The sequence below is a fragment of the Anabas testudineus genome, chromosome 11 (genome assembly GCF_900324465.2).
Source record: "Anabas testudineus chromosome 11, fAnaTes1.2, whole genome shotgun sequence".
In the NCBI taxonomy this organism is placed as follows: domain Eukaryota; kingdom Metazoa; phylum Chordata; class Actinopteri; order Anabantiformes; family Anabantidae; genus Anabas; species Anabas testudineus.
The window spans coordinates 5,034,004-5,052,522 of record NC_046620.1 but is presented as its reverse complement, the minus strand read 5'-3'; the positions used below and the strand labels follow the sequence as shown (position 1 = coordinate 5,052,522).

The following is an 18,519-nucleotide window of genomic DNA, read 5'->3' as shown; positions in this document are numbered from 1 at the left end:
TCACTTAAATCTAGCTATAAAATCCAAAACAAAACTATCTTTAACTTTCTCTTTTATTGTGATTTTATTGTGACAGTTTCAAAACTTTTAACCTGTGAGATTTTTCTTCAGAGCTTCATTTTCATCCTTCAGAGTTTGGAGATTTTGCTCAGCGTCATTTCATCCTTCATAGTTTTCTTGGTGTTGAAATTTTCAAAAGCTGATTAAAAAAGAAAGACGTCATTAAGTTATTAATAATAAACACTGATAAACGTCTGTGTTAAAAGATGAATCATAGTGATGATGCTTTTAATATAAACTCCACTAGATGAAGGTTTTGATGATAAAACATGAATAAAAGTGTAGAAACTCACAGAGACGGTAAATAACAATAAGAGCAGCTGCCAGCAGAGCACTGAGAACCAGCAGGGCCACTCTCTCTGCTGTGACCTTTGACCTTCTGTCAGGAGCTTCACCTGTTGACATTTAGAGGAGACGGAGAGGTTGTTGTGTTTCTATATAATTCTGGTTACAGTTCTATTTAGTAAGGTCTTAATCCTTAAACACTGTAAAGAGTCTTGAGATGACGTCTGTTGTATTTTGTCAACATACAAATAAAAGATAACTGAATTAAACTGGATTTAAAAATAGTTATTAACACAAACCATGAATTAAAACAACACACTGTGCATGTTTTACTAGACAGTAATGAGTTATTTTTCTTTTAGTTTTTAAAATGTTTCAGACACAGAAAGTCTTTTTGCAGATTTGTCACATTTTCATCTTGTTCATTTCCTCCTTTAAACCACTTCACTCAGTTGTTTATCATCTTTCTTTCCTTCCTGTGATTAATCTCCTGCAGTTAAAACTTTTCGTGTTATCGATGATAAAACAGGTCGATCTGAATTATAACCAGACCAGAAATACTTCAGATACTTCATGTTTAAACTCTGAATAAACTGAGCTCCCACTCTTTTCTATAAATTATTTATCACTTTGAACGACATGATGCTGGTTCTGTACGTCAGATGGAGAAGTCTGATTTAAAACACACAGTACTGTATCTGGGGGTTAGACAGTCTAATTAAAGTCTTTATCAAACCTTTATTGTATTTATGGAAACATTTAGACCAGCAGACGTCTTCAAACCATCACATTTGTCAAATCCACATTGAGTGGATGTTCATTTCTCCTCCTACCTTCTCTGTAGCTCTGTGAGCGGCTCATCGTGCTCAGTGATGTCAGTCGATGAGGAAACAAAAACATTTATTTATTCTCACACATTTCACAGATTCTAATTAAATAAAAACTATTTGTACAGATGAAAATGGAGAAACATCAATCCTATTTAAAACTCACCTTTAACTTTCCTCCACTGTTGTTTTCGATGTGCAGCTTCAACGTCTGTCACTCTAACTCTGAGTGAACGACAGTTTCAGACACTTCAACATTCACAGTTTAGTGGTTTAACAAAAAAACTCAGACTCAGCGATACTGTAGAAAGATAAGGAGACTCTACTTCCCCGAGATCAGATCTTTGAATTCTTCTTAACTGCAACTTTATTTAGATAAAACGGTCACAAACCAGATGCTGATGCTTTTCATTTAGTTTAAAAACACAAATGTTTTATTTTTAACAGTGAAATTTCAATACAGAGCAGATGTGGACGTGCTGCCACCTCCTCTCTCATGTTTGTCTCTTATTTTAAAGTTTACTTTTATTTTTTTAATCTTTGGGTCCAAACTTATTTTAATTGTCACAACATCTAACAAATCACACAGACTGTTTTTATTTATTTATTTATTTAACTTGAAGTTAGAAATTTACAACAACAGAACAAATGAGACAGTTTAAGGTTGAACGTGGTTTATTAAACATCATAAAGGTAACTTAGGCTGTAAGAACAGACTCTACAGTTGTGTGAGTGTGAATAAAGAAGTAAACGTGATATTAATACAAACGTTGAATTCAAAGTTTTATTTAAACAAAACATATCTGGTTGGTATCTTTATTGATTGTGAGCTCTTATTCTATTTTCCATCAGTTTTACCAACAGTATCTTTGCTTCACATTCTGACTCAAGTTGAACTGGATTTCAGACTCGTGTGACTCGTCCAGTTTAAACTGATTTCTCACAAGTACTTTTATAAGATTTTGTGCAGAATACATCAAACCAACACTTCAGGTCATCCGCGTCTCTTTTCTTTCCCATCACCACACAGTCCTCTCCTTCAGGGAATTCTTTATTTTGCTCTGAATAGTTGTCCGGCTGGGTGTCGTTCCAAACAAAAAACTGAGAAATGTTGAACAGAATCGTCCACCCACAACCATTTGCCTTCTTCCTTTGAGTCTGTGAGTCCGATCCAGAAGCTGTCATCGTCCCGTTCATATTTTGTCTCAGTCTGAGCTCCAGGAACGATGAACAGGAAGAGTTGATGAAATTGGACTGTGTGAGACTTTTCTGTGCTGAGATGATAAATGTTCAGATGTGAGAACATGAAGCTGCTGCAGTGTTTTCTACCTGCTCCTCTCTGCTGTCTATCTTCACCAGATCTCCTCCTTTACTTCTACAATCATCTCTGCTCTGGTTCCAGGTTGATTTATTGGTGGAGAAATAATAACAATTTCCTCTATGTAGCTCCCAGCCTTCTTCACACTTTGGACATGTACCATCTATGAAAAAGTTGAAGTAAAGATCACAGATAAGTGGCAGAAATCTGATCTAACCACATCACAACATTAAAAGATTGAAGGCCTGTGAGTTTTGGGCACAACCATTAAACCCAAGTTTCTCAGTAATATTTATCATGTTGTAATTAAACTATATGTAATTGAGATTAGTGTCACATATTAAAGTGACCTGTTGATGACAGTTCCTAACCGTGACAACTTACTTGAGAGATTTTTGCTGTCCTTCTGTGTTTGGAGATGTTTCTTAGTTTTTAAGTAATCAGCAGCTGATCAAAAGAGAGTAGTTAGTACAGGTTAGTATTTAATAATAAACAATAGATAAATATCTGACATTATTTCATATATATGAACTTCACCAGAAATTAATTTAAAAATAATTTGTTACATCTGACTTTTGTTGATTTGATGCTAAAATGTTTTGAACCATCAACACTAAAACACATCAAATAAATTAAATCTTCCATGAGATTCGTGTTGCTGGAAAGTTTCTTTTCACTGTCTTAAACTAAACAGCATGAACGAAACACATTTGTCCCAACATTGAAGGTTTGTCTATGTGAATGTTACAAACTCACTGAGAACACCAAGAGCAATAAGAGCAGCAGCCAGCAGAACACAGAGAACCAGCAGTAACGCTCTCTTCTGATTGACCCCTCTTGTTGGGAACCTGTTGAAGAGGCCGAAGAGACAGAAATGAGAACACAGCACGAATGATACAGAGTGTTACAGTTACTCATTAACAGCAAACATCACACTTTTCATAATTAAAACGTAAACGCACCGATCACCCATCAAACCAACAGACCCGAATTTAAATCTGTTCTTTTTTGTTGTCTAGAATATAAATCCAGGAGGAAGAATGGAAACAGGAAACTCGAGACTTGATTCTGTGTTTAACAATCCACTGTTTTCCTCATATTACAGTAAATTAAACAGTGACTCACTTTATTTCTTTCATTATTTTTGTCAATAACAGTAGAACTAACAACACACTTGGTTTCTGTCAGATAATACTTACAATCTAAATGTCAATAAAAATAGTGAAATATTCACATTTCTGAAGCTGAAACTTTTTCATTTTAACAAAATTGAAAAATTATTCAATTTAAACATCAAAATTGCAATCAGTCGTTTGTTGCAGCAAAGCACAAACGTTTATTAACAGAATCAAGTTGCGGTGTGATGTTGCTCTGCAGGCGTCTGAGTTTTCAGGATCTTGACTTTAGAGTAAGTGGTTTTCAGCCAATGAGGAAGCCGTCTCTGCTAACTTCACTCTGCTCACACAAAGATACAATCTCTCATTATTATTATCTAATTTTACTCAAACGTTGTTGTTTCTTTACACACAACTAGAGCATATTCCAAATAATCATGTTCTGTATTAATCATTCACTCTAATTTCTACATTTTGACATCAAGTGATTTTCTGTGTTTCTAGAATTAAGGAGTCTTTCATCAGTCTAATAAAGAAAACACTGTATAATTTTCTTTTATCATGAAGATGTGTGTGTGTATGTGTATGACCTAGGACCTGACCCTCGATGTGTTTTCTGGAGGACTGGTTTACTGATTACTGACATTGTGTTTAATTACTGACTGTCTGTGCTTGTGCAACATAAAACATTCTCCTGGAAATCCTTTTCCTCCGCTGCTCCCAGTCTCCACGTGCTCCTTTCAGGTATCAGCCATCTTGGGGCCACCTGCAACGATCACTTCAGACTTGCAGACGATCCATAGTTCCGACATTGCAGCCTCTTATCAGGTTTACGCTGCCACTCACTTATTCCTCTGAGAATATCTCAATTAACATGATCACTTGTCGACACAAAAAACGACCTAACTCTGTCTCCTCTTCCAGACCACCAAACTCACCTGGCGTCATCTCCGTCTGGCCGCTGAATTCTGACTCATCCATTGCACCATTATATATATTCTTTATTTAACCTATTTTTGATTGTCGTGTGGTCTCTGGCAATGTAGTCAGGTCCTAGGTTTGTGACAGTCTCTGGCAAACCTTTATTGTATTTATGGAAACATTTAGACCAGCAGACGCCTTCAAACCATCACATTTGTCAAATCCACATTGAGTGGATGTTCATTTCTCCTCCTACCTTCTCTGTAGAAACATCAAATCCTATTTAAAACTCACCTTTAACTTTCCTCCACTGTTGTTTTCGATGTGCAGCTTCAACGTCTGTCACTCTAACTCTGAGTGAACGACAGTTTCAGACACTTCAACATTCACAGTTTAGTGGTTTAACGAAAAAACTCAGACTCAGCGATACTGTAGAAAGATAAGGAGACTCTATATCCCCGAGATCCCCTATTTGAATTCTTCTTTAACTGCAACTTTAATTTAGATAAAACAGTCACAAACCAGATGTTGATGCTTTTCATTTAGTTTGAAACACAAATGTTTTATATTTAACAATGAAATTTCAATAGAGAGCAGATGTGGACGTGCTGCCACCTCCTCTCTCATGTTTGTCTCTTTTTCTAAAATTTAGTTTTATTTTTTAAATCTTTGGGTCCAAACTTATTTTAACCGTCACAAAATCAAACAAATCACACAGACTGTTTTATTTATTTATTGAACTTGAAGTTAGAAATTTACAACAACAGAACAAATGAGACAGATTAAGGTTGAACGTGGTTTATTAAACATCATAAAGGTAACTTAGGCTGTAAGAACAGACTCTACAGTTGTGTGAGTGTGAATAAAGAAGTAAACGTGATATTAATACAAAACATTGAGTTTAAAGTTTATTTGTAACTTAAAACATATCTGGTTGGTATCTTTATTGATTGTGAGCTCTTATTCTATTTTCCATCAGTTTTACCAACAGTATCTTTGCTCCACATTCTGACTCAAGTTGAACTGGATTTCAGACACATGTGACTCGTCAAGTTTAAGTTCCTCGATGGTGAAACAACCTCCTCACCTCTGCATCACTGAGCAATAAAATGCCAAAACAACACTATCTTGAACTTTTTCTTTTATTGTGACAGTTTCAAACTTTTAACCTGTGAGATTTTTCCTCAGAGCTTCATTTTCATCCTTCAGAGTTTTCTTGGTGTTGAAATATTCAAAAGCTGATTAAAAAAGAAAGACGGCATTAAAGTTATTTATAATAAACACTGATAAACGTCTGTGTTAAAGATGAATCATAGTGATGATACTTTTAATATAAACTCCACTAGATGAAGGTTTTGATAATAAAACATGAATAAAAGTGTAGAAACTCACAGAGACGGTAAATAACAATAAGAGCAGCTGCCAGCAGAGCACTGAGAACCAGCAGGGCCACGCTCTCTGCTGTGACCTTTGACTTTCTGTCAGGAGCTTCACCTGTTGAACATTTAGAGGAGACGGAGAGGTTGTTGTGTTTTCTATATAATTCTGTGTACAGTTCTATTTAGTAAGGTCTTAAACCTTGAACACTGTAAAGAGTATTGAGATGACGTCTGTTGTGATTTCTCAACATACAAATAAAAGATAATTGAATTAAACAGGATTTAAAAATAGTTATTAACACAAACCATGAATTAAAACAACACACTGTGCAATTTTTTTACTAGACAGTAATGAGATAGTTTACTTATTGTCTTTAATATGTTTCAAACACAGAAAGTCTTTTTGCAGATTCGTCACGTTGTTTCATAAACTCAAAAAACGTTTTCATCGTGTTCATTTCCTTCTTTAAACCACTTCATTCAGTTGTTTATCATATTTCCTTCCTGTGTTTAATCTCCTGCAGTTAAAACTTTTCGTGTTATCGATGATAAAACAGGTCGATCTGAATTATAATCAGCCCAGAAATACTTCAGATACTTCATGTTTAACTCTGAATAAACTGAGCTCCCACTCTTTTCTATAAATTATTTATCACTTTGAACGACATGATGCTGGTTCTGTACGTCAGATGGAGAAGTCTGATTTAAAACACACAGTACTGTATCTGGGGGTTAGACAGTCTAATTAAAGTGTTTATCAAACCTTTATTGTATTTATGGAAACATTTAGACCAGCAGACGCCTTCAAACCATCACATTTGTCAAATCCACATTGAGTAGATGTTCATTTCTCCTCCTACCTTCTCTGTAGAAACATCAAATCCTATTTAAAACTCACCTTTAACTTTCCTCCACTGTTGTTTTCGATGTGCAGCTTCAACGTCTGTCACTCTAACTCTGAGTGAACGACAGTTTCAGACACTTCAACATTCACAGTTTAGTGGTTTAACGAAAAAACTCAGACTCAGCGATACTGTAGAAAGATAAGGAGACTCTTCTTCCCCGAGATCAGATATTTGAATTCTTCTTTAACTGCAACTTTAATTTAGATAAAACGGTCACAAACCAGATGCTGATGCTTTTCATTTAGCTTTAAACACAAATGTTTCATATTTAACAATGAAATTTCAATACAGAGCAGATGTGGACGTGCTGCCACCTCCTTTCTCACGTTTTTCTAAAAATTAATTTTATTTTTTAAATCTTTGGGTCCAAACTTATTTTAACTGTCACAATATTGAACAAATCACAGAGACTGTTTTTATTTAGAATCAGATGTATCCAGAGGTTTTTTAGGGAACTTGAAGTTAGAAATTTACAAAAACAGAACAAATGAGACAGTTTAAGGTTGAACGTGTTTTATTAAACATCATAAAGGTAACTTAGGCTGTAAGAACAGACTCTACAGTTGTGTGAGTGTGAATAAAGTAAAGTAAAAGTAAACGTGATATTAATACAAAACATTGAATTCAAAGTTTTATTTAAATTCAGATTTTAAGTTTAGAAAATGCCCCCTTAGTTTCCTTTAATGATAGTTTTGACTCTTACAGCAATGAAGTTTATTTCCTTTGGATAAAGGTTTGAATTATATTAAACTATATTTGAGAAGTTCCCAAGTTTCCTCCAAAATTCTGTTTTCTTGTTCTGTTAGGTGTTTATTTCTTTCTTTATTTGCAGTTCTGTGTCTTGTTTGCTTTGCTTGTGGGAAAACTGGAAGTAATTTACTAAAAGTGGTGGTTCTTTAACTTCTTTCCTGAAGTGTCGTTTTTACAGAACAAACTGGGTTCACTTTTTCTTATATAAACTAAAATGAAATATAAACTAACTTCAAACAATCCGAGACCGAGGTGGCTGCAGATTTTGGAGCCACGTGCTGCAGTTGACTGTAAGACCTCAGGGCATCATGGGAAATGTCTGGTTCTCATCTTATCTAAGATCTGATTAGTTCAGGTGTTGGATCAACAACAGGAAGTTTAATACACTGCCTGTTCAAAAATAGAGCCACACACTCTAGTATTTCATTGGATAATCTTTCGTTTTGATTAGAGCACACAGTCATCGTGGCATCGTTTCAATAAGATTCTGAAATGTCACAACATTTATTTTCGTCCAGAGCTGCATTTAATTTTCGCCAATATCTTGTTTTGATGATGGGAGAGTCAGACCACTGTCTTCGCCAGAACATCCTAATGACTCAATAGGATTAAGGTCTGGACTCTATTGTGGTCTATCCATGTGTGAAAAAACTGTGTCCTGCTTCCTGAAACCAGTCTTTTATAATTTGAGCCCGATGATTCCTGGTATTGTCATCTTATAATATGCTTGTGTCATCAGAGAAGAAGAAATCCACTGATGTAATAATCTGGTCCTTCAGTATATTCAGGTCGTCAGCTGACCTCATTCTTTGGACACATAACGTTGCTGAACCTAAACCTGACCAACTGCAGCAGCCCCAGATCATAGCACTGCCCCCACAGGCTTGTACAGTACACACTGGTCATGATGGGTGCATCACTTCCTCTGGCTCTCTTCTTACCCTGATACTCCCATCATTCTTTAACAGGGTAAATCTGGACTCTTCAGACCACATGATCTCCATCCATTGCTCCAGAGTCCAATACTTAGCAAATTGAAGACTTTTTTTCTAAATAGCCTCACTAAAAAACAGTTTTTTGAGGCCTTGGCATCTAAACTGCTGCATAGTCGAGGGACAAATGAATGAGGAAGGCCAATCACCAAATGACTACAGCTAACAAATTAAATGATGAACTGTGTCCATCAGACGGCGCCTTTTCTACTTATGTGTGATATTTGGAACTCATATTTAATGTTTCTTTCCTGTTTTCAGGACTTTTGAATTAACAACAGTGTAAAGTCATCTGTCATTTTACCACCAAGTGACCATCAGTCTATTAGACTTCATAGTTTTCAGTGGAAAAAGAGACTTCTGTCAGAATCAAGATTTAGAGAAGACTCTAGTTGTTAAAATCAGATTTTAAGTATAAAAAACGCCACCTTCTGGTCATTTATGATTATTTTCGTTTTCAGTACTGGAGTTAATCTACTTTGGATAAATGTTTGAAATATATTAAGTTCCTAAGTGTCCTTGTAGAATTTAGTTTTCTTGTTTTTTTTTTTTTTTTTTTTTAAATATCTATTTGTAAAATTGTGTAGTTTGTTTCTACAGCAGGACAAAATCCATGGAAACTTTTCAAACCCTGCATCACAGTCTATTTATTCACCGTATTTAAGTGTTGTTTTATAGAAAATTTATTTTAACAACATGATAATTGAAGTAGTTAAGTTAGATCTAATAAACTACACCAGTTGTGTTTATAAAGGATCATTGGTATCCAAACATGTTTCAGAAACTCAGTTTTTAACGTCTTGAAGTTGTAAATTGATAATAAAAACAACAGTTTAAACAGAGTTTATTAGACAATATAAAGAAAACCCAGGCTGTTGTAGCTCACATTTATTAATCAATAACAAACTGGTTAATTCAGTGTTTGTTCTCAGCATCAGTCATTTATTGAATGACAAAAATTCCTCAATTAATGAATTACATTTTAAAGTTAAATTGGATTCTTATTGTTCTTTAATTATTTTAATGCAGGGGTCTCAAACTCGTGGCCCGCGGACCCCCGCCTTTAAATGAAAGTTTAATGTTAGTTTGACACTTCACAGTGTTGGTGCGGAGCTGAACGAACCAACCAATCACGGTGGGGTATATGGGTCTCTGGGCGGGATATCGTCCGGGATTAATCCAATCAGAGAAACATTTCTCCGTGAGTGACAGCAGCGTTGCCATGGAGAGTTTTCAGCCTCGTTTCTATGAAGCTCACGCGGACACTTGTCCCAGCGCGCTGCGTTCAAAACACTTAAAAAAAAAAAGTTTTTTTAAGTTTCTGCCCAGCGGGACATTATAAATCAAAGTGATGCGTTCGGGGCGGATTAAAAGAAAAGCGAGGAACTCAATGCAGCCTAATGTGGTCTGCAATCACATAGAGAAACCTGTCCATCGACAATAACAATCCCCGGTAACCCGGACCAATTAGGGTCGCACCACTATTTGTGGCTCATTGTTTTTATTTGCATCGCACTATTTGCAGTTTTTAAAAGAATTGACCTCCAGCTTCCCTGAGCTGAACTTCAACAAGTCCAAGTACAGGTCCAGACTTACTGATGATCATCTTCAAACCACACTGAGGGTCTCAGCTGCTTCCTCCCTCAAGACAAATGTGGCTCAACTATGGGAGAAGAAGAGCTGCCAGGTCTGTAGCAGCAAAGAGTAGATAATAGAAGAACAGCTGATGTTCTTCAATGTTCAATTCATGTTCAGAAGAAGGTTAAAGGTTAAAGAACTGTTAATACAGACATTTGAGTCTGTATACAGCAGATATAGAAGACTGAAGAAACCACATATAATCACCATAATCATAATCATCATAATGAGTTTTCATTTTGTTTTTATGATGTTTTAGTCTTTTTGCAGATTTATGAAGTTGTTTCATTAACTCAACAACACGTTTTCATCGTGTTCATTTCCTTCTTTAAACCACTTCACTCAGTTGTTTATCATCTTTCTTTCCTTCCTGTGATTAATCTCCTGCAGTTAAAACATCTATTTTAACCAGCAGAAACAGGATGATATTAAATCACTTTAGTCCTCACATCAGGATACAGAAGGCCGAGCAATGCCGAACCAGAACTACTGCACGTCTCCACCAACCAGTGAAGTTGCAGTTTACATACATTTCTATCCAGACTCACATCGAATTTTAAATTTAGCACAAATGTCCACTTGGATATGCATGAACTTACAGGACATGATGCTGGTTCTGTACGTCAGATGGAGAAGTCTGATTTAAAACACACAGTACTGTATCTGGGGGTTAGACAGTCTAATTAAAGTGTTTATCAAACCTTTATTGTATTTATGGAAACATTTAGACCAGCAGACGACTTCAAACCATCACATTTGTCAAATCCACATTGAGTGGATGTTCATTTCTCCTCCTACCTTCTCTGTAGCTCTGTGAGCGGCTCATCGTGCTCAGTGATGTCAGTCGATGAGGAAACAAAAACATTTATTTATTCTCACACATTTCACAGATTCTAATAAAATCAAAACTATTTGTACAGATGAAAATGGAGAAACATCAAATCCTATTTAAAACTCACCTTTAACTTTCCTCCACTGTTGTTTTCGATGTGCAGCTTCAACGTCTGTCACTCTAACTCTGAGTGAACGACAGATTCAGACACTTCAACATTCACAGTTTAGTGGTTTAACAAAAAAACTCAGACTCAGCGATACTGTAGAAAGATAAGGAGACTCTACTTCCCCAAAATCAGACTTTTTATATTTGAATTCTTCTTTAACTGCAACTTTAATTTATTTAAAACAGTCACAAACCAGATGCTGATGTTTTTTATTTAGTTTGAAACACAAATGTTTTATATTTAACAATAAAATTTAAATACAGAGCAGACGTGGACGTGCTGCCACCTCCTCTCTCATGTTTGTCTCTTATTTTAAAGTTTACTTTTATTTTTTTAATCTTTGGGTCCAAACTTATTTTAATTGTCACAACATCTAACAAATCACACAGACTGTTTTTATTTATTTATTTATTTAACTTGAAGTAAAAAATTTACAAAAACAGAACAAATGAGACAGTTTAAGGTTGAACGTGGTTTATTAAACATCATAAAGGTAACTTAGGCTGTAAGAACAGACTCTACAGTTGTGTGAGTGTGAATAAAGAAGTAAACGTGATATTAATACAAAACATTGAATTCAAAGTTTATTTTAAACTTAAAACATATCTGGTTGGTATCTTTATTGATTGTGAGCTCTTATTCTATTTTCCATCAGTTTTACCAACAGTATCTTTGCTCCACATTCTGACTCAAGTTGAACTGGATTTCAGACTCGTCCAGTTTAAACTGATTTCTCACAAATACTTTTTAAAGATATTATGCAGGGTACATCATGCCAACACTTCAGGTCATCAGCTCCTCTTTTCATTTCCATCATCACACAGTCCTCTCCTTCAGGGACATATGGATGGTTATTCGGCTGGGTGCCGCTCCAAAAAGTCAAACTGAGAAATTTTGAACAGAAAAGACTTCATCAGTAAAATTCATGACTTCATGTTGGACATTAACAAAACATTTTTCCACAACAATCAAACCTTGTGTTCAGTGGTGAGTCGTCCACCCACAACCATTTGCCTTCTTCCTTTGAGTCTGTGAGTCCGATCCAGAAGCTGTCATCGTCCTTGTTCATATTTTGTTTCAGTCTGAGCTCCAGGAACGACTGAACAGGAAGAGTTGATGAAATTGACTGTGTGAGACTTTTCTGTGCTGAGATGATAAAATGTTCAGATGTGAGAACATGAAGCTGCTGCAGTGTTTTCTACCTGCTCCTCTCTGCTGTCTATCTTCACCAGATCTCCTCCTCCATGTCTACAATCATCTCTGCTCTGGTACCAGGATGAATCCCTGGTGGAGAAATAATAACACTTTCCTCCATGTAGCTCCCAGCCTTCTTCACACTTTGGACATGTGTCACCTTTAAGAAGATTAGAGTAAAGATTACAGTTATTTAAAAGATTATTTAATTTGGAAACAGCAGAAAATTTCCAGTTAAAAAGTTGAAGTTTATTAGTTTTAACAGATTGTTAATCTCTGTTAATAAAAGAGGATTCATTAAGTTTATCTGATTTTATTTTCTGAACAGTAACTAAAATCTTCAGATCTCTGACTTCCTGTAGCTGCTGCATCTTGTTCAAAGTCAACTCAACAGCACCGACCTACCTGAACTCCCTCATCCTGGTCTACAACCCTCACTGTGCTCTGCAAGTGAACAATGTCTTGTGGTCCCATTATCTCAAATGATCCCAGTTTAAACTCTTCATTTCTGTGGTTCCTCGATGGTGAAACGACCTCCTCACCTCTGCACACTGAGCTGCATCACTCTCAACTTTCAAATACTTGCTGAAAACTCTTCCACAACCTTCTCTGCATTTAAATCTAGCTATAAAATCCCAAAACAAAACTATCTTTAACTTTCTCTTTTATTGTGATTTTATTGTGACAGTTTCAAACTTTTAACCTGTGAGATTTTTCTTCAGAGCTTCATTTTCATCCTTCAGAGTTTGGAGATTTTTCCAAAGAGCTTCATTTTCATCCTTCAGAGTTTTGTTGGTGTTGAAATTTTCAAAAGCTGATTAAAAAAGAAAGACGTCATTAAAGTTATTGATAATAAACACTGATAAATGTCTGTGTTAAAGATGAATCATAGTGATGATACTTTTAATATAAACTCCACTAGATGAAGGTTTTGATGATAAAACATGAATAAAAGTGTAGAAACTCACAGAGACGGTAAATAACAATAAGAGCAGCTGCCAGCAGAGCACTGAGAACCAGCAGGGCCACTCTCTCTGCTGTGACCTTTGACCTTCTGTCAGGAGCTTCACCTGTTGAACATTTAGAGGAGACGGAGAGGTTGTTGAGTTTTCTATATAATTCTGTGTACAGTTCTATTTAGTAAGGTCTTAAACCTTAAACACTGTAAAGAGTCTTGAGATGACGTCTGTTGTATTTTGTCAACATACAAATAAAAGATAACTGAATTAAACTGGATTTAAAAATAGTTATTAACACAAACCATGAATTAAAATAACACATTGTGCATGTTTTTTACTAGACAGTAATGAGTTATTTTTCTTTTAGTTTTTAAGATGTTTCAGACACAGACAGTCTTTTTGCAGATTTGTCACATTTTCATCGTGTTCATTTCCTTCCACTTCACTCAGTTGTTTATCATCTTTCTTTCCTTCCTGTGATTAATCTCCTGCAGTGAAAACCTTTCGTGTTATCGATGTTAAAACAGGTCGATCTGAATTATAATCAGCCCAGAAATACTTCAGATACTTCATGTTTAACTCTGAATAAACTGAGCTCCCACTCTTTTCTATAAATTATTTATCACTTTGAACGACATGATGCTGGTTCTGTACGTCAGATGGAGAAGTCTGATTTAAAACACACAGTACTGTATCTGGGGGTTAGACAGTCTAATTAAAGTCTTTATCAAACCTTTATTGTATTTATGGAAACATTTAGACCAGCAGACGCCTTCAAACCATCACATTTGTCAAATCCACATTGAGTGGATGTTCATTTCTCCTCTTACCTTCTCTGTAGCTCTGTGAGCGGCTCATCGTGCTCAGTGATGTCAGTCGATGAGGAAACAAAAACATTTATTTATTCTCACACATTTCACAGATTCTAATAAAATCAAAACTATTTGTACAGATGAAAATGGAGAAACATCAAATCCTATTTAAAACTCACCTTTAACTTTCCTCCACTGTTGTTTTCGATGTGCAGCTTCAACGTCTGTCACTCTAACTCTGAGTGAACGACAGTTTCAGACACTTCAACATTCACAGTTTAGTGGTTTAACAAAAAAACTCAGACTCAGCGATACTGTAGAAAGATAAGGAGACTCTACTTCCCCGAGATCAGATATTTGAATTCTTCTTTAACTGCAACTTTAATTTAGATAAAACAGTCACAAACCAGATGCTGATGCTTTTCATTTAGTTTAAAACACAAATGTTTTATATTTAACAATAAAATTTCAATACAGAGCAGACGTGGACGTGCTGCCACCTCCTTTCTCATGTTTGTCTCTTTTTCTAAAATTTAGTTTTATTTTTTAAATCTTTGGGTCCAAACTTATTTTAACTGTCACAAAATCAAACAAATCACACAGACTGTTTTATTTTATTATTGAACTTGAAGTTAGAAATTTACAACAACAGAACAAATGAGACAGTTTAAGGTTGAACGTGGTTTATTAAACATCATAAAGGTAACTTAGGCTGTAAGAACAGACTCTACAGTTGTGTGAGTGTGAATAAAGAAGTAAACGTGATATTAATACAAAACATTGAGTTTAAAGTTTATTTGTAACTTAAAACATATCTGGTTGGTATCTTTATTGATTGTGAGCTCTTATTCTATTTTCCATCAGTTTTACCAACAGTATCTTTGCTTCACATTCTGACTCAAGTTGAACTGGATTTCAGACACATGTGACTCGTCAAGTTTAAGTTCCTCGATGGTGAAACGACCTCCTCACCTCTGCATCACTGAGCAATAAAATGCCAAAACAACTCTATCTTGAACTTTTTCTTTTATTGTGACAGTTTCAAACTTTTAACCTGTGAGATTTTTTATCAGAGTTTCATTTTCATCCTTCAGAGTTTTCTTGGTGTTGAAATATTCAAAAGCTGATTAAAAAAGAAAGACGTCATTAAAGTTATTTATAATAAACACTGATAAACGTCTGTGTTAAATATGAATCATAGTGATGATACTTTAATATAAACTCCACTAGATGAAGGTTTTGATAATAAAACATGAATAAAAGTGTAGAAACTCACAGAGACGGTAAATAACAATAAGAGCAGCTGCCAGCAGAGAACTGAGAACCAGCAGGGCCACTCTCTCTGCTGTGACCTTTGACCTTCTGTCAGGAGCTTCACCTGTGGAACATTTAGAGGAGACGGAGAGGTTGTTGTGTTTTCTATATAATTCTGTGTACAGTTCTATTTAGTAAGGTCTTAAACCTTAAACACTGTAAAGAGTCTTGAGATGACGTCTGTTGTATTTTGTCAACATACAAATAAAAGATAACTGAATTAAACTGGATTTAAAAATAGTTATTAACACAAACCATGAATTAAAATAACACATTGTGCATGTTTTTTACTAGACAGTAATGAGATAGTTTACTTATTGTCTTTAATATGTTTCAAACACAGAAAGTCTTTTTGCAGATTCGTCACGTTGTTTCATAAACTCAAAAAACGTTTTCATCGTGTTCATTTCCTTCTTTAAACCACTTCACTCAGTTGTTTATCATCTTTCTTTCCCTCCTGTGTTTAATCTCCTGCAGTTAAAACTTTTTGTGTTATCGATGGTAAAACATGTCGATCTGAATTATAACCAGCCCAGAAATACTTCAGATACTTCATGTTTATCTCTGAATAAACTGAGCTCCCACTCTTTTCTATAAATTATTTATCACTTTGAACGACATGATGCTGGTTCTGTACGTCAGATGGAAAAGTCTGATTTAAAACACACAGTACTGTATCTGGGGGTTAGACAGTCTAATTAAAGTGTTTATCAAACCTTTATTGTATTTATGGAAACATTTAGACCAGCAGACGCCTTCAAACCATCACATTTGTCAAATCCACATTGAGTGGATGTTCATTTCTCCTCCTACCTTCTCTGTAGAAAGGTCAAATCCTATTTAAAACTCACCTTTAACTTTCCTCCACTGTTGTTTTCGATGTGCAGCTTCAACGTCTGTCACTCTAACTCTGAGTGAACGACAGTTTCAGACACTTCAACATTCACAGTTTAGTGGTTTAACGAAAAAACTCAGACTCAGCGATACTGTAGAAAGATAAGGAGACTCTACTTCCCCGAGATCAGATATTTGAATTCTTCTTTAACTGCAACTTTAATTTAGATAAAACGGTCACAAACCAGATGCTGATGCTTTTCATTTAGCTTTAAACACAAATGTTTCATATTTAACAATGAAATTTCAATACAGAGCAGATGTGGACGTGCTGCCACCTCCTTTCTCATGTTTTTCTAAAAATTAATTTTATTTTTAAAATCTTTGTGTCCAAACTTATTTTAACTGTCACAATATTGAACAAATCACAGAGACTGTTTTTATTTAGAATCAGATGTATCCAGAGGTTTTTTAGGGAACTTGAAGTTAGAAATTTACAAAAACAGAACAAATGAGACAGTTTAAGGTTGAACGTGGCTTATTAAACATCATAAAGGTAACTTAGGCTGTAAGAACAGACTCTACAGTTGTGTGAGTGTGAATAAAGAAGTAAACGTGATATTAATACAAAACATTGAATTCAAAGTTTTATTTAAATTCAGATTTTAAGTTTAGAAAATGCCCTCTTAGTTTCCTTTAATGATAGTTTTGACTCTTACAGCAATGAAGTTTATTCCCTTTGGATAAAGGTTTGAATTATATTAAACTATATTTGAGAAGTTCCCAAGTTTCCTCCAAAATTCAGTTTTCTTGTTCTGTTAGGTGTTTATTTCTTTCTTTATTTGCAGTTCTGTGTCTTGTTTGCTTTGCTTGTGGGAAAACTGGAAGTAATTTACTAAAAGTGGTGGTTCTTTAACTTCTTTCCTGAAGTGTCGTTTTTACAGAACAAACTGGGTTCACTTTTTCTTATATAAACTAAAATGAAATATAAACTAACTTCAAACAATCCGAGACCGATGTGGCTGCAGATTATGGAGCCACGTGCTGCAGTTGACTGTAAGACCTCAGGGCATCATGGGAAATGTCTGGTTCTCATCTTATCTAAGATCTGATTAGTTCAGGTGTTGGATCAACAACAGGAAGTTTAATACACTGCCTGTTCAAAAATAGAGCCACACACTCTAGTATTTCATTGCATAATCTTTAGTTTTGATTACAGCACACAGTCATCGTGGCATCGTTTCAATAAGATTCTGAAATGTCACAACATTTATTTTCGTCCAGAGCTGCATTCAATTTTCGCCAATATCTTGTTTTGATGATGGGAGAGTCGGACCACTGTCTTCGCCAGCACATCCTAATGATTCTCAATAGGATTAAGGTCTGGACTCTATTGTGGTCTATCCATGTGTGAAAAAACTGTGTCCTGCTTCCTGAAACCAGTCTTTTATAATTTGAGCCCGGTGATTCCTGGTATTGTCATCTTATAATATGCTTGTGTCATCAGAGAAGAAGAAATCCACTGATGTAATAATCTGGTCCTTCAGTATATTCAGGTCGTCAGCTGACCTCATTCTTTGGACACATAACGTTGGTGAACCTAGACCTGATCAACTGCAGCAGCCCCAGATCATAGCACTGCCCCCACAGGCTTGTACAGTACACACTGGTCATAATGGGTGCATCACTTCCCCTGGCTCTCTTCTTACCCTGATACTCCCATCATTCTGTAACAGGGTAAATCTGGACTCTTCAGACCACATGACCTCCATCCATTGCTCCAGAGTCCAATACTTAGCAAATTGAAGACTTTTTTTCTAAATAGCCTCACTAAAAAACAGTTTTTTGAGGCCTTGGCATCTAAACTGCTGCATAGTCGAAGGACAAATGAACGAAGAAGGCCAATCACCAAATGACTACAGCTAACAAATTAAATGATGAACTGTGTCCACCAGACGGCGCCTTTTCTACTTATGTGTGATATTTGGAACTCATATTTAATGTTTCTTTCCTGTTTTCAGGACTTTTAAATTAACAACAGTGTAGAGTCATCTGTCATTTTACCACCAAGTGACCATCAGTCTCTTAGACTTGATAGTGTTCAGTGAAAAAAGAAACTTCTGTCAGAATCAAGATTTAGAGAAGACTCTAGTTGTTAAAATCAGATTTTAAGTATAAAAAACGCCACCTTCTGGTCATTTATGATTGTTTTGAC

The 18,519-nt window shown here is 35.4% G+C and overlaps 1 protein-coding gene and 1 long non-coding RNA gene across 2 annotated transcripts in view; both read right to left on the bottom strand.

Annotated features, from left to right (window-relative positions):
* The window catches only part of LOC113154121, a 10,710-nt gene extending 8,120 nt beyond the window's left edge, over nucleotides 1-2,590 (bottom strand). Inside the window, exon 1 of the long non-coding RNA XR_003298005.1 lies at nucleotides 2,502-2,590. This is a non-coding gene — a long non-coding RNA (uncharacterized LOC113154121). The remainder of the gene's footprint in view (nucleotides 1-2,501) is intronic.
* Nucleotides 1-18,519, bottom strand: part of LOC113153634 (hepatic lectin-like) — an 83,941-nt gene that overhangs the window by 46,301 nt on the left and 19,121 nt on the right. The gene's annotated exons all lie outside the window — the stretch shown is intronic.